Source organism: Somniosus microcephalus, chromosome 7 (genome assembly GCF_052327205.1).
Source record: "Somniosus microcephalus isolate GS21.2 chromosome 7, FLI_Smic_1.0, whole genome shotgun sequence".
NCBI lineage: Eukaryota > Metazoa > Chordata > Chondrichthyes > Squaliformes > Somniosidae > Somniosus > Somniosus microcephalus.
Window position 1 is genome coordinate 231,593,188 of NC_140993.1, and position 12,209 is coordinate 231,605,396.

Below are 12,209 nucleotides of genomic sequence, written 5' to 3' on the forward strand. Positions count from 1 at the left end.
TAGAGGGGTCCCCCCCATGATGTGGGACCCTGCGGGGGCAGGGATAACAATCCCTCTTGCAGGAGACATAGGGAGGGAGCTGACACCAGGTTTTAAACATGGGGAGGAAAATTTCCAGCCACCAGCCGCGGGTGGTGAGAGTATACCTGCCCCCAGCACAGGAGTGGGCAGGGAAGAGCAGACAAACCCAGAGAGAGATTTGTACCGGCAGGCTGCCAGGTACATTATACAGTGCGGGCTATTTGGACATGGGGGAGAAGGTTCCCAGCCAGCTGGGGCTGTGACCCAAGCTCAGGGTCTGCCAGCCAAAGTTTTCCCCAGAGAGACACCCCTCAGAAGGTCTCAGCGGGTGCCCCAGCCTAAGAAAGCATGGTCACCCACTTTACAGTGGAGTAGGACAGTTTCCCAAGCCAGGGAAAAGCCAGAGAACAGAGGCCCCCACTCAACAGCCATAAGCTGCGGGGGACCAGAGACAGGAGGCAGACCAGCTTCGCTGCAGCCAGCAGCAATGTGCGACAGTGCCAGAGATTAGACTGGCCGTCCGGAGACGGGCGGCATTTGTATTATAGCTATGTGTGTGAATATAGCGTGCTTTTAAGGTATTTTAAGTTTTGTTGATTTAACTAGTCTTAAGTTTAAGTTCAAAGAGTTTAAGCTTACATGTGTGCAAAATGTTTGTATTTTGGTCCGAGGTCGAGGGACCCGACCATGTCTCCACCTAAGGCAGCAGGTCAGTGAGACCTGGCTGCATGTCCCTTTTAAGTTTTACAGGAGATTGGAAAATGAAGCAGCCATGTTCACCCAGCCCGAGCTGGACATCGAATGAAGATACGGAATGTTGGGGATCACCTCGCCACTGGACGAATCCAGGAGACCCCGCAGTGATCTTCGGGGAAAAGCCGGACCGAGTCCGGAGGAACTTGCCTACTCCTCCTACGGGGAGGAGATGGCCCCAGCTGGGTGGGGCATGGCCCCCAACCCAGCACTATCCTGACCGAAGGTCACGTGCGGGAGACCTCGCTGTTGAGGAGTCACGATGGGGAAGCGCGGGCGCCTGGTCATAGGGACGCGTTCCCCGGGGGTGGGTGGTGATGGCCCGGGAATGATTGCATAGAGGAGGGGGAGACCCAAGAGTCACGTGGGTGCAGTCGGGGGAGGGAGGAACCCACCCGGGGGCCCACGGGCAAAGTAGAGAAGTGTGGCTGGGAAGGATGAGTGGGTGGCCGGATCAGTTTGGGGCCAGAGAGTGCCGCCACACAGGCACCCATCAGTTTCTGCAGCCAGTCGAGGGTAGACGGGAGGGGGAGGGACTGGGAGTCATGAGATCCCATACTCCCCGGTCTCGGTCTGTGCCAAGGTAATTTTAAACGTGAGGGGTACCCCGCCTCCACAGAGGACAAGGGAACGGCTCGGGGCTGGCGGAGCAGGCTGGTCGCTAAATCCATTCTGCCTGTTTTAAAGTTTAAGCTGATCATAGGGGGGTGGAAGGTACTTTTACTGCCCGAGTGGGAGGAGCAATACCCACTCGAATTTCGCGACCCATCATCGGCCCGTGATGATCGGGGTTCATTTAAGCATGTTGTTTAATGATTTTTTGTATTTTGTGTTGCAGCCCCAAGTTGAGCAGAGGCGTGATGTCCTCTCCGTGCTTGGGACCAGTTTGTGACAACTCCAAGTTGAGCAGAGGCGTAGGACCCTCTCCGTGCTTGCGATAATTTTTGAGTACATTGTGTAACAAAGATTGCAACATTTTGTAATAACTTATGATGTAAAAAGAAAAGTGATTGTAAATTTGGTTTACACTGTATAATTTTACAAGCGTGTAGGGGTATGAGACCCCTTATTGAAAACTGAAGTATCTGTAAGATGCCTACCGTACCATGGTTTTTTTCTGGAATTTAAGGGGAATAGACGGGATGGGGATCAGTGGCAGATAGCTATTAGGCAAATACAGGGGATGGTTGTTTGTGGGGGGTCAGAAATCATTGCTCATTTCTTCAAGAGGATACTACAAGCAAGCTGGAAGTATCCAAGGGCAGACTGTAAGAATTCGCAATAATTTACAGTTCTGAAGATTCATTTTTTTGATTAAAGTATCCCTGGGCAATGTGCTTTTTAAATTTCCAGGGATAAAATGGCTGTCACACCACATGGCCGAATGACAAAAGAGGTTTGGAATGCAGCTTTCTGTGTCTGGAAGTAAGGTTCAATGAAGACAAAGGACATTGCTTTGTTTATAAAGCAATTGAATGCTATTAGCATTTGTTTGTATATCGAGTGGATACACCTAAACTGCAGAAGAGACTCTTTGTATCTTGAATGGGTTTCCAATCACCCAGTACTGGACTATAGAGCAGATGTATCTCCCTTTTGTTTCAGCAAAGGGAGCTCTGAAAATCACATTAACTCAATCTAACCACTTTGAGTTAGCCTATCACAGCTTTGGGGTTAATTTTGCACACAGCCCTTGTAAGGCAGGATGTGAGGGGCTCACTGTGGTAAACCACTTTATCGTTACACTATAGTTATCACTGTTGTATTGTTATCACCGTTGTATCACGATACGAGGTCGCCTCTTGTCGCGCTGTTATACCTGGGCTGACCACCTCCGACTCCGCCCATGGCTCCACCTACCTGCCCAGGTATAAAGGTAGTCGACTGGCTGGTATTCCTCCTTGTTGGACCCGATCACCCACGAGGGTGGGCTCTGTTATTTAGTCAATAAAAACCTTTAGTTACGTTCCTAACTCGTCGCCTTTTATTGGACGAATTGATAGGTATATCAATTTTATTGACTAAATATGTCTACTACTGGCCAGCCAGAAGCCCTCCCAGAAGCACAGCCACACCAGCCGGCTTGGCTGCAAGCCCTCAAACCACCGTACCTGGATCTAAACCCACAGGCAGCAAACGCAGCCCTCAACTTCAAACACTGGCTGGACTGCTTCGAATCCTACCTGGAAGAATCCGGCGCCCCGCAGAGATCCAAACTAAGACTTCTGAACGCCCAAGCGAGCCCGAGAGTATACGCACTCATACAGGACACGACTACGTACGAGGCCGCTATCAACCTACTGAAACAGCAGTACCGCAGCCCGGTAAATTACATGTACACCAGGCACCTCCTAAGATCCCGCCCGCAACAGCCAGGAGAGTCTGTAGCTGAATTTTTACGGGCGCTAAGAGCACTCGGCAGGAACTGTGACTTTAAAGCGGTGACGGCTGTTGAAAATACGGAAGATAATATCCGCGATGCCTTTGTGAAAGGCCTACGGTCCGACTACTCACGGCAAAGACTGCTTGAAGCTAAAGACCTCGACCTGGACAAAGCTGAAGCCCTCGCTCTCTCCCTGGAGGTGGCCCATCAGGACCAGGAGGCGTTTTCCAGGTACTGCTCACGACCCTGGGACTCGGGCCCGACCCCTACCGCAATACCCTTCGCAGCGCCGCCCCCGGGACCTACCTCAGCGTCGGCGTCCCGGACCCGACCGGGCCCGCCACCCCCGGTACCGGCTCCGACATCGGGCACCCGCGATCGGGCCGCCGGCTGCTTCTTTTGCGGCCAGGAGAAGCACCCGAGGTCGCGCTGCCCAGCCAGGAACTCTACCTGCACAACCTGCAGGAAGAAAGGCCATTTCTCTAAGGCCTGCAGGAGCGGATCTTCAGAGGCCAGCAGTGCCTCATGCGAACTGTGGGGGCGGCCATCTTCTTTCACGGCAACTGAGGCCAGTATCCCCACCCGTGAGTCATGGGGGCGGCCATCTTTGATCAAGGCAACCGACCCCAATAGTGCCTCATGTGAGTTATGGGGGCAGCCATCTTCTCCGCCATTTTGTCCTACCTCGTGGGAGACGCCATTTTACCCACCACGCCCGACTGCCACCGGGCCCCCGGACCCGACGACCGCCTCGCCCGCAGACGACAACGACTCGCTTACCTACACGCTAGCCTCCGTCACTCTGGATCAAGCCCGCCCACACCACCTGTCCAAGTCGATGATGGACATCAAAGTAAACGGCCACGCCACGACCTGCCTGTTCGACAGCGGAAGCACGGAGAGCTTCATCCACCCAGACACGGTGAGCCACTACTCCCTCCCTGTCCTGCCAACGCGCAACCGAATCTCGATGGCATCGAGGTCCCACGCCACGGACATTAGCGGCTACTGTGCTGTGACCTTGTCGGTTAAGGGTACAGAGTATAAAAACTTTAAACTCCTCGTCCTCCCCCAGCTCTGCGCTGCCGTCCTACTAGGGCTGGACTTCCAATCCCACCTCCAAAGTGTAACCCTAGCATACGGTGGACCCCTCCCCCCACTCACAGTCGACAACCAGCGAAGGTTAAACCGCCCACCGCGTAACACCTGCAGCCTATCCACCCTCAAGGTGCCGCCACCTTCCCTGTTCGCTAACCTCACCCCCGACTGCAAACCCGTCGCTACCAAGAGCAGGCGGTACAGCGCTGGGGACAGAGCTTTCATTTGCTCTGAGGTGCAGCGTCTCCTGAAGGAGGGCATCATCGAGGGGAGCAACAGCCCCTGGCGTGCCCAGGTCGTGGTCGTTAAGACCGGCGATAAAAATCGCCTGGTCATCGACTACAGCCAGACCATAAACAGATACACCCAGCTGGACGCATACCCCCTTCCCCGCATATCTGACATGGTCAATCAGATTGCACAATACCGCATATTCTCGACCATCGACCTTAAGTCGGCCTACCACCAACTCCCTATCCACCCCGAGGACCGCCAGTACACCGCCTTCGAGGCGAATGGGCGCCTATACCACTTCCTTAGGGTCCCCTTCGGTGTCACCAACGGGGTCTCGGTCTTCCAAAGGGAGATGGACCGGATGGTTGACCAGAACGGACTGCAGGCCACATTCCCCTACCTAGATAACGTCACCATCTGCGGCCGCGACCGGCAGGACCACGACGTGAATCTGGAGAAATTCCTCCGTACAGCCCAACGGCTGAACCTCACCTACAATAAGGAGAAATGTGTGTTTAACACCTCGCGCCTTGCCATCCTTGGCTGTGTAGTAGAGAACGGACTCATCGGCCCCGACCCCGAAAGAATGCGCCCCCTCATGGAGCTACCCCTCCCCCACTGCCCTAAGGCACTTAAGAGAACCCTGGGGCTCTTCGCCTACTATGCCCAATGGGTGCCCAATTATGCGGACAAAGCCAGACCCCTCATGAAGTCCACATCCTTCCCCCTTACGGAGGAAGCGTGCGCAGCCTTCTCCCTCATTAAGGGAGACATTGCCAAGGCCACTATGCACGCAGTGGATGAGTCCATCCCCTTCCAAGTCGAGAGCGATGCATCCGACTTCGCCCTAGCCGCCACCCTTAACCAGGAGGGGAGACCGGTGGCCTTCTTCTCAAGGACCCTACAGGGCCCTGAGATCCGACACTCGTCGGTCGAGAAGGAGGCCCAGGCGATTGTGGAGGCGGTACGACGCTGGAGGCACTACCTGGCAGGCAAACGATTTACCCTCCTTACCGACCAACGTTCGGTCGCTTTTATGTTTAATAACAAGCTGAGGGGCAAAATCAAGAATGACAAGATCTTGAGGTGGAGAATCGAGCTCTCCACCTACGATTATGATATCTTGTACCGGCCAGGTAAGCTGAACGAACCCCCCGATGCTCTGTCACGAATTACATGCGCCAGCGCGCAAAGTGATAGACTTCAGACCCTCCACAACGACCTCTGCCACCCCGGGGTCACCAGACTTTACCACTTCATTAAGGCCCGCAACCTGCCCTACTCCATCGAGGAGGTCAGGACCATAACCAGGAACTGCCAGACCTGCGCCGAGTGCAAACCGCACTTCTTTAGGCCGGACAGAGCAAGCCTGATCAAGGCCACCCGCCCCTTCGAGCGCCTGAGCATCGACTTTAAGGGGCCCCTCCCGTCCTCTGACCGTAATGTGTACTTCCTCAACATTGTTGATGAGTACTCCCGTTTCCCCTTTGCCTTCCCCTGCCCAGACATGACCAGTACCACGGTCATTAAATGCCTGAACGACCTCTTCGCCTTGTTCGGGTTCCCAAACTATATACATAGTGACCGGGGCTCCTCTTTCATGAGCGAGGAACTCCGTCAGTTCCTACTAGCGAGAGGTATTGCAGCAAGTAGGACCACCAGCTACAACCCCCAAGGGAACGGCCAGGTGGAAAGAGAGAACGCGACGGTATGGAAGGCCGTCCTCTTAGCCTTAAAGTCTAAGGGCCTCCCAACCTCCCGCTGGCAGGAAGTCCTCCCGACAGCGCTGCACTCCATCCGGTCACTACTTTGCACTGCCGTTAACGCCACCCCCCATGAACGAATGTTTGTTTTCCCCAGGAAGTCGACTACGGGAACCACTCTACCAACCTGGCTGACCTCTCCGGGGCCCGTCTTGCTGCGAAAGCACGTGAGGGCCCATAAAACAGACCCCCTGGTCGAAAGGGTGAACCTCCTGCACGCCAACCCCCAGTACGCCTACGTGGCTTACCCAGACGGGCGGGAGGACACTGTCTCCTTACGAGACCTCGCACCCTCGGGCACTCCGGAGACACCACCTTTACCCCCCCCCACCACCCCCCCCAATTCCAGCCCAGGTAGACGGCATGCCGGAACCCCACGAGCCTTCGCCGACCACGCAGACACCAGCACTAACACCGGATAATGCAGCACCGCCGCTGCGACGATCGGAGAGGCTTACGAGGCCTCCGGACAGACTGACATACCAGAACTGGTAGTACACTTCACCCCGCCGGACTCAAATCTAAACAAGGGGTGAATGTGGTAAACCACTTTATCGTTACACTATAGTTATCACTGTTGTATTGTTATCACCGTTGTATCACGATACGAGGTCGCCTCTTGTCGCGCTGTTATACCTGGGCTGACCACCTCCGACTCCGCCCATGGCTCCACCTACCTGCCCAGGTATAAAGGTAGTCGACTGGCTGGTATTCCTCCTTGTTGGACCCGATCACCCACGAGGGTGGGCTCTGTTATTTAGTCAATAAAAACCTTTAGTTACGTTCCTAACTCGTCGCCTTTTATTGGACGAATTGATAGGTATATCACTCACCAGGTATAAAAAAAGGCTGAGCAGCCAGCTCGCTCTCTTGGTTCTTGGCTCTTGACTTCCTGGGACCATAGGGTGAGTCTCTCTCTCTCTCTCTCTCTCTTACTTCGCTGGACCAAAGGTGAGCAGAGTTTCTGTCTCCTCAACAAGGCAACCTAGCAGGAGTTTGGGGGATGGTAATTTAAGGGGATATTACTAAGATTGTTTAACCAACATTGTAGTCACTTACCCCTCGTTTTCGCCGTCTGCAACCCCTGTTAAGCAATTTTACTGTAATTACTGTGTGCATGTGGGATAGTTTGATATTTTGATTGTAGTTTCTTTTAGTTAATAAAGCTTGATTTTTTTCTCTCATCCAAACCACGTGTTCCGTTTTAATATCATTAATTATAAGTTCCTCCACTCAGAACTAAAGGAGGGGTAGCGATTCGAAACCGCTGTTTGTAAATTGGTTTAGAGTGCAGCAGCAAAAAGACTGCTGGCCAGGTAGATTACCTTAAACCAGTTTAAAAGAAACCCCCCAAACCCTTACAGCTGCTCCAATCATGCAGCTGGGCACTCCCTGAGCACACCCCATGTCCTGTGTGGGAGCCAACTGCTGAACGACATTGATGTCCTAAACACTGGTCCAGCCCCCCAGTAAGTTGAAACAGGACAAGATAGCCACTTGGAAGTTGGAACCCACACCCTCTTTGGCAACAATCTGAGCATTCATAAGAGATACTCTGACTGGTTTGTGGGCCTCTCTCACTAGGATTCCACTGCAGGTGACCCTGGAATTGTCATGTGCTCCATGCTGGACTGCAGTTCTGTAAAATGCTGATGTATCGCTGCACATATGTGTAGTGGGCTCCTTTACAGTCCCCACCAGGCCATGCTATCCCACCAACATTCTATACAGTGCCATGTTAGCCCTCTTTGATCCGCACTCTGATGCTTTTTTATGCAACCTAACATTCCATTTGCTTTCTTGACAGCAGACAGACATTGGCTTGATGTCCTAAGAGGCTTATCTATTATGACTCTCTGATCTCTTTCCTGTCAGTATTTTGTGTCAGTATTTTTCCATTAATCCTAAATTCCCTCTGTTTGTTTCATAGTCGTAATGTGCAGTGTGCCACGTTGCTGTGATACACGAGTGCCCGTGTATGACAGAGCGAGTGACTGATGAGTGTGGAGAGGAAAAAGAATAAGCAAAAGATGGCACAAGTCTTGATCTTGGCGTAAGTCGCCAGCTTCACCCTTGCCCACTCCTCTGTGGACACCAGGGCCAGTATTTTCAGGATGTGTTGTTCTGTGTGGCTTAAAGCTTTAAATTCAGCAGGTCTCCTCTGATACAATGCCATCCTCTCCTGCTATGTGCATCTTTGTCCTGCAAGCAGATATAAATTGTTGAGATATTCTTTATATTAAGAACACAGATATAGCTATTCAAGTGCCCATGCTACATCTCGACTTGTGTATGAGTCAATGACCATGCAACATGCAGCCAGCTTTTGTTGGAAGTGAGCTTTTTGGACATAGCTTTCCAAGATTTGTGTGCAACAATAGTTAGATACTTCAGTGCCAGGTAGGAGATATGCCCTGCAGTAACATGGATGGGTATGTAAATATGTGCAGAGGTAAATGTTTTCTGGTACTTAGCATGCAGCCTCAGTCAAGGTGCAGTGAGTTGAGAATAAACTCTGTGCCCGGTGCTATGCTTGGTGTAAACAACTGCTACCTTAGCAATCATCTTCACATTTGAAAACGTGTTCCCCGTTTACTCGGATGCCCTATGTACCTGAGAAACAGAGTTTACTCTCTCTCTGTGATCCTATTCTCTTTCTTGTTAGTGGCTGAACCGTAGGGTGCAGTTCGTGTCCATGCTGCTAAAATCACCGCAACTATGCCTCGCCTGTTTGCGGAAATCAAAGACCGCAGCAAGAAAGGATGCAAAATCTGTGAAAATTAGGAAGACAAGGAGAGTGTAAAGTGCAAGGTAAGGTACCTATACACACTAGTCATCACAGACAAAGAGAAGGCTAGAAAAAATCAAACAGTTCCTGCCTCCAGCTCTGGCTGTCAAAGAGCCGAAGTAAGAAACTGAAATCTGGAGATGATACTCAGATTTTATTGAAATAAAGAAAACTAATTTCCAGAAAGAGTTTTCAGCAAAAATAAAATCAGTCTGTTGAAAATTCATAGAACCCACCTTTAAATCACAGTAAATCTTTGAGAACTGCTGCTGAGGCACAAGCTTCCACACACCCCACCACTCACCCCCCTGCTCACCCACCGCCACTCACCGCCCCCCACTCACCCCACCACTCACTCCCACACACACCCCCACCACTCACCCCCCACTCACCCCCCTGCTCACCCACCGCCGCTCACCCCCCCACTCACCCCCCCCACTCACCCCACCACTCACCCCCCTGCTCACCCACCGCCACTCACCCCCCCACAACCGCCCCCAACTCACCCCCCCAATCACCCCCCCACTCCACCACTCACCCCCCCACTCACCACCCCCACTCACCCCACCCCACTCACCCTCCACTCAACCCCCCACTCACCCCCCCACTCCACCACTCACCCCCCCACTCACCTCCCTCTCCACCACTCACCCCCCCCACTCACCCCCCTCTCCACCACTCCACCACTCACCCCCACACTCACCCCCCCTCTCCACTGTAGTGTATGTAACCTGTACCACCTTAAGAGGATACCTTAAGGTGATGGACTACTTTTTGATGGCTCCTGTACATTGTAGTACCAGTGGTGACCACACCGGTATATAAACCCTGCGGGGCAAAGTGTATTCCAGTTCAGACCTGACCCGCAATCACTAAAGACCTGTTTAATTATTTCTGTAGTCTGTGTCCAGTTATTCAGCATAACTACATTTGAAAACACAGACTCAACAGTGGCGACGAGTCTGATCTTACCTAGCGGCAGTTGCATCAAAGGAAGCTTCGCCTCTGAAACGGGCATCGAACAAGGACATCCACCCTCAACATCCTGCTGGGCACTGCATAGCACGGGAGGCCATCGGGAACCCGGGTTGGTTTCTGGCCACGAAGTTAAACATCAGTGAACATCCCTTCAACGACAGCGGCGGGTAAGCCCGATCGAGCGGCACGGGGGGGAAGTCGGCCGAGTTGTCAGTAAGAGAAGGGGAGGGAAATGACGAAAAGGGCAGAGAACACGACCGCAGCCGGTGTCAGGGGCCGGACTGCAATCGGGGCAGAGACGCGCAGCAGCCAGAAAAGCGTTTATGACCACAAGGACCGCGGGAGCGGCGGGGAACAAGAGCAGCAGTGTAGGGGAAAATAAAGGACCGCTGGGAGGCGAGATCGGCAACAGCGCGGTAATCGCCATTTTGAGTCGGCGGGGGAAGAAGACAAGCGCGGGAAAAGCCGCCAAGCGCGGGAAGCCGCCATTTTGAAATAAATAAATAAATAAATAAAATAAAATAATAATCATATCCGAAGGAAAGGAAACGCAACAAGGATGCCAAAAACGGGTAACATCACTGCTTTTGATAGCGATGTGGAAGATTGGGCCACTTATGTGGAACGCATCGAAGTTTACTGTACAACGAATGAGGTACCGGAGGATAAGAAAGCACTAACCCTATTAAACTCGATGGGTGCGAAGATGTACGGGTTATTAAAGAACCTTGTAACACCAGATAAACCGGTAGGAAAGAGTTTCGCGGATATTGTTACTATCCTGCAAGAGCATTTAAACCCCACGCCGCTGCTGATAGCGGAACGATTTAAATTCTACAAAAGAATTCAACTTAAAGAAGAAAGCAACGCTGAATTCTTAACCAAACTGCGCAAGTTATCAAAGTACTGTCAGTTCGGTACAGGACTAGCAGACGCACTGAGAGATAAGTTTGTGTGTGGGCTCCTAAGGGAAGGAACCCAGAAGCGACTGCTAGAGGAAAAGGATCTTACGCTGGACAAAGCTTTCAGCATTGCAGCATCGCACGAGGCAGCAGCACGAGGCACTGCAGAGATACAGCAAAGGCCATTGGAATTCAGCACCAATGAAATGGCATTGGGCGCAGTAAAGTGCTATCGTTGCGGAAGGACAACGCATGACCAGAACCAGTGCTGGTTCAAAGATAAAGAATGCAGGCAATGTGGCAAACTTGGTCACATAGCGAGAGTATGCTGGTCAGGAAAGAAGACCAGCAACAAAAAGTCACCGCAGGAGAAGTACAAAAAAGTACACAAGGTGACAGAGAACAGTTCGGATGAACAGAAGATGGATTCAGACTCCAGCAGTAAGGAACTGGGTTGTCTAAAAATACATAATGTGTGTAACACAGCAGACCACCAAACTATCTGGGTCATGCTTCGGATAGCAGGAGTCCAAGTGAAGATGGAATTGGACACTGGATCGGCATTAACGGTCATGAATAAGCAAGATTACAAAAGGCTATTCTCGCACATTCCCCTGAGGGATACAGAGATTGTATTGAAAACATACACGGGGCAAATAGTATACCCCAAAGGAAAGATAAAAGTAAATGTGGTCTACAATGGTAAAGAAAGTCAGAAAATGGACTTGTATGTGTTACCTGATGGAGGTCCGCCACTACTGGGACGGGAATGGATCCGGAGAATAAATGTGGACTGGCATTCCATACAAGCACTGACTGTAGATGCCTGTAAAGAGGACGACGTCAAACCTAAACGACTGTCCAAAATATTGGGCGATGCTAAGGAGGTGTTCCAACAGGGACTGGAAACACTGAAAGGAATTACGGCAAACATCAAGGTTGAAGAACATGCAAACCCAAAATTTTTCAAAGCCAGATCGGTACCTTATGCGATACGACCTGCTGTGGAAGCAGAGCTGGAAGGGCTAGAATGTTCAGGAGTACTGTCCAAGGTGGACTGGAGCGAATGGGCCACACCCATTTTTCCTGTCATGAAGCGTTCGTTGAGCAACAAGCCGGGGGAACCTGGGAAGGTTTGCATCTGTGGCAATTTCAAGATCACTGTTAATCCGGTTCTTCACACGGTGCAATATCTGCTTCCACGGATTGAAGATATCTTCGCTTCGCTGTCTGGCGGGAAACACTTCACCAAGATAGACCTGGCGCAGGCGTACCTACAGATGGAAGTT

General features: G+C 51.8%; 1 pseudogene; it reads left to right on the top strand.

Moving 5' to 3' along the window:
- The first annotated feature begins 6,089 nt into the window (after positions 1-6,089).
- On the top strand, positions 6,090-9,163 carry LOC147115139 (large ribosomal subunit protein eL38 pseudogene; annotated as a pseudogene).
- The last annotated feature ends 3,046 nt before the right edge of the window (positions 9,164-12,209 follow it).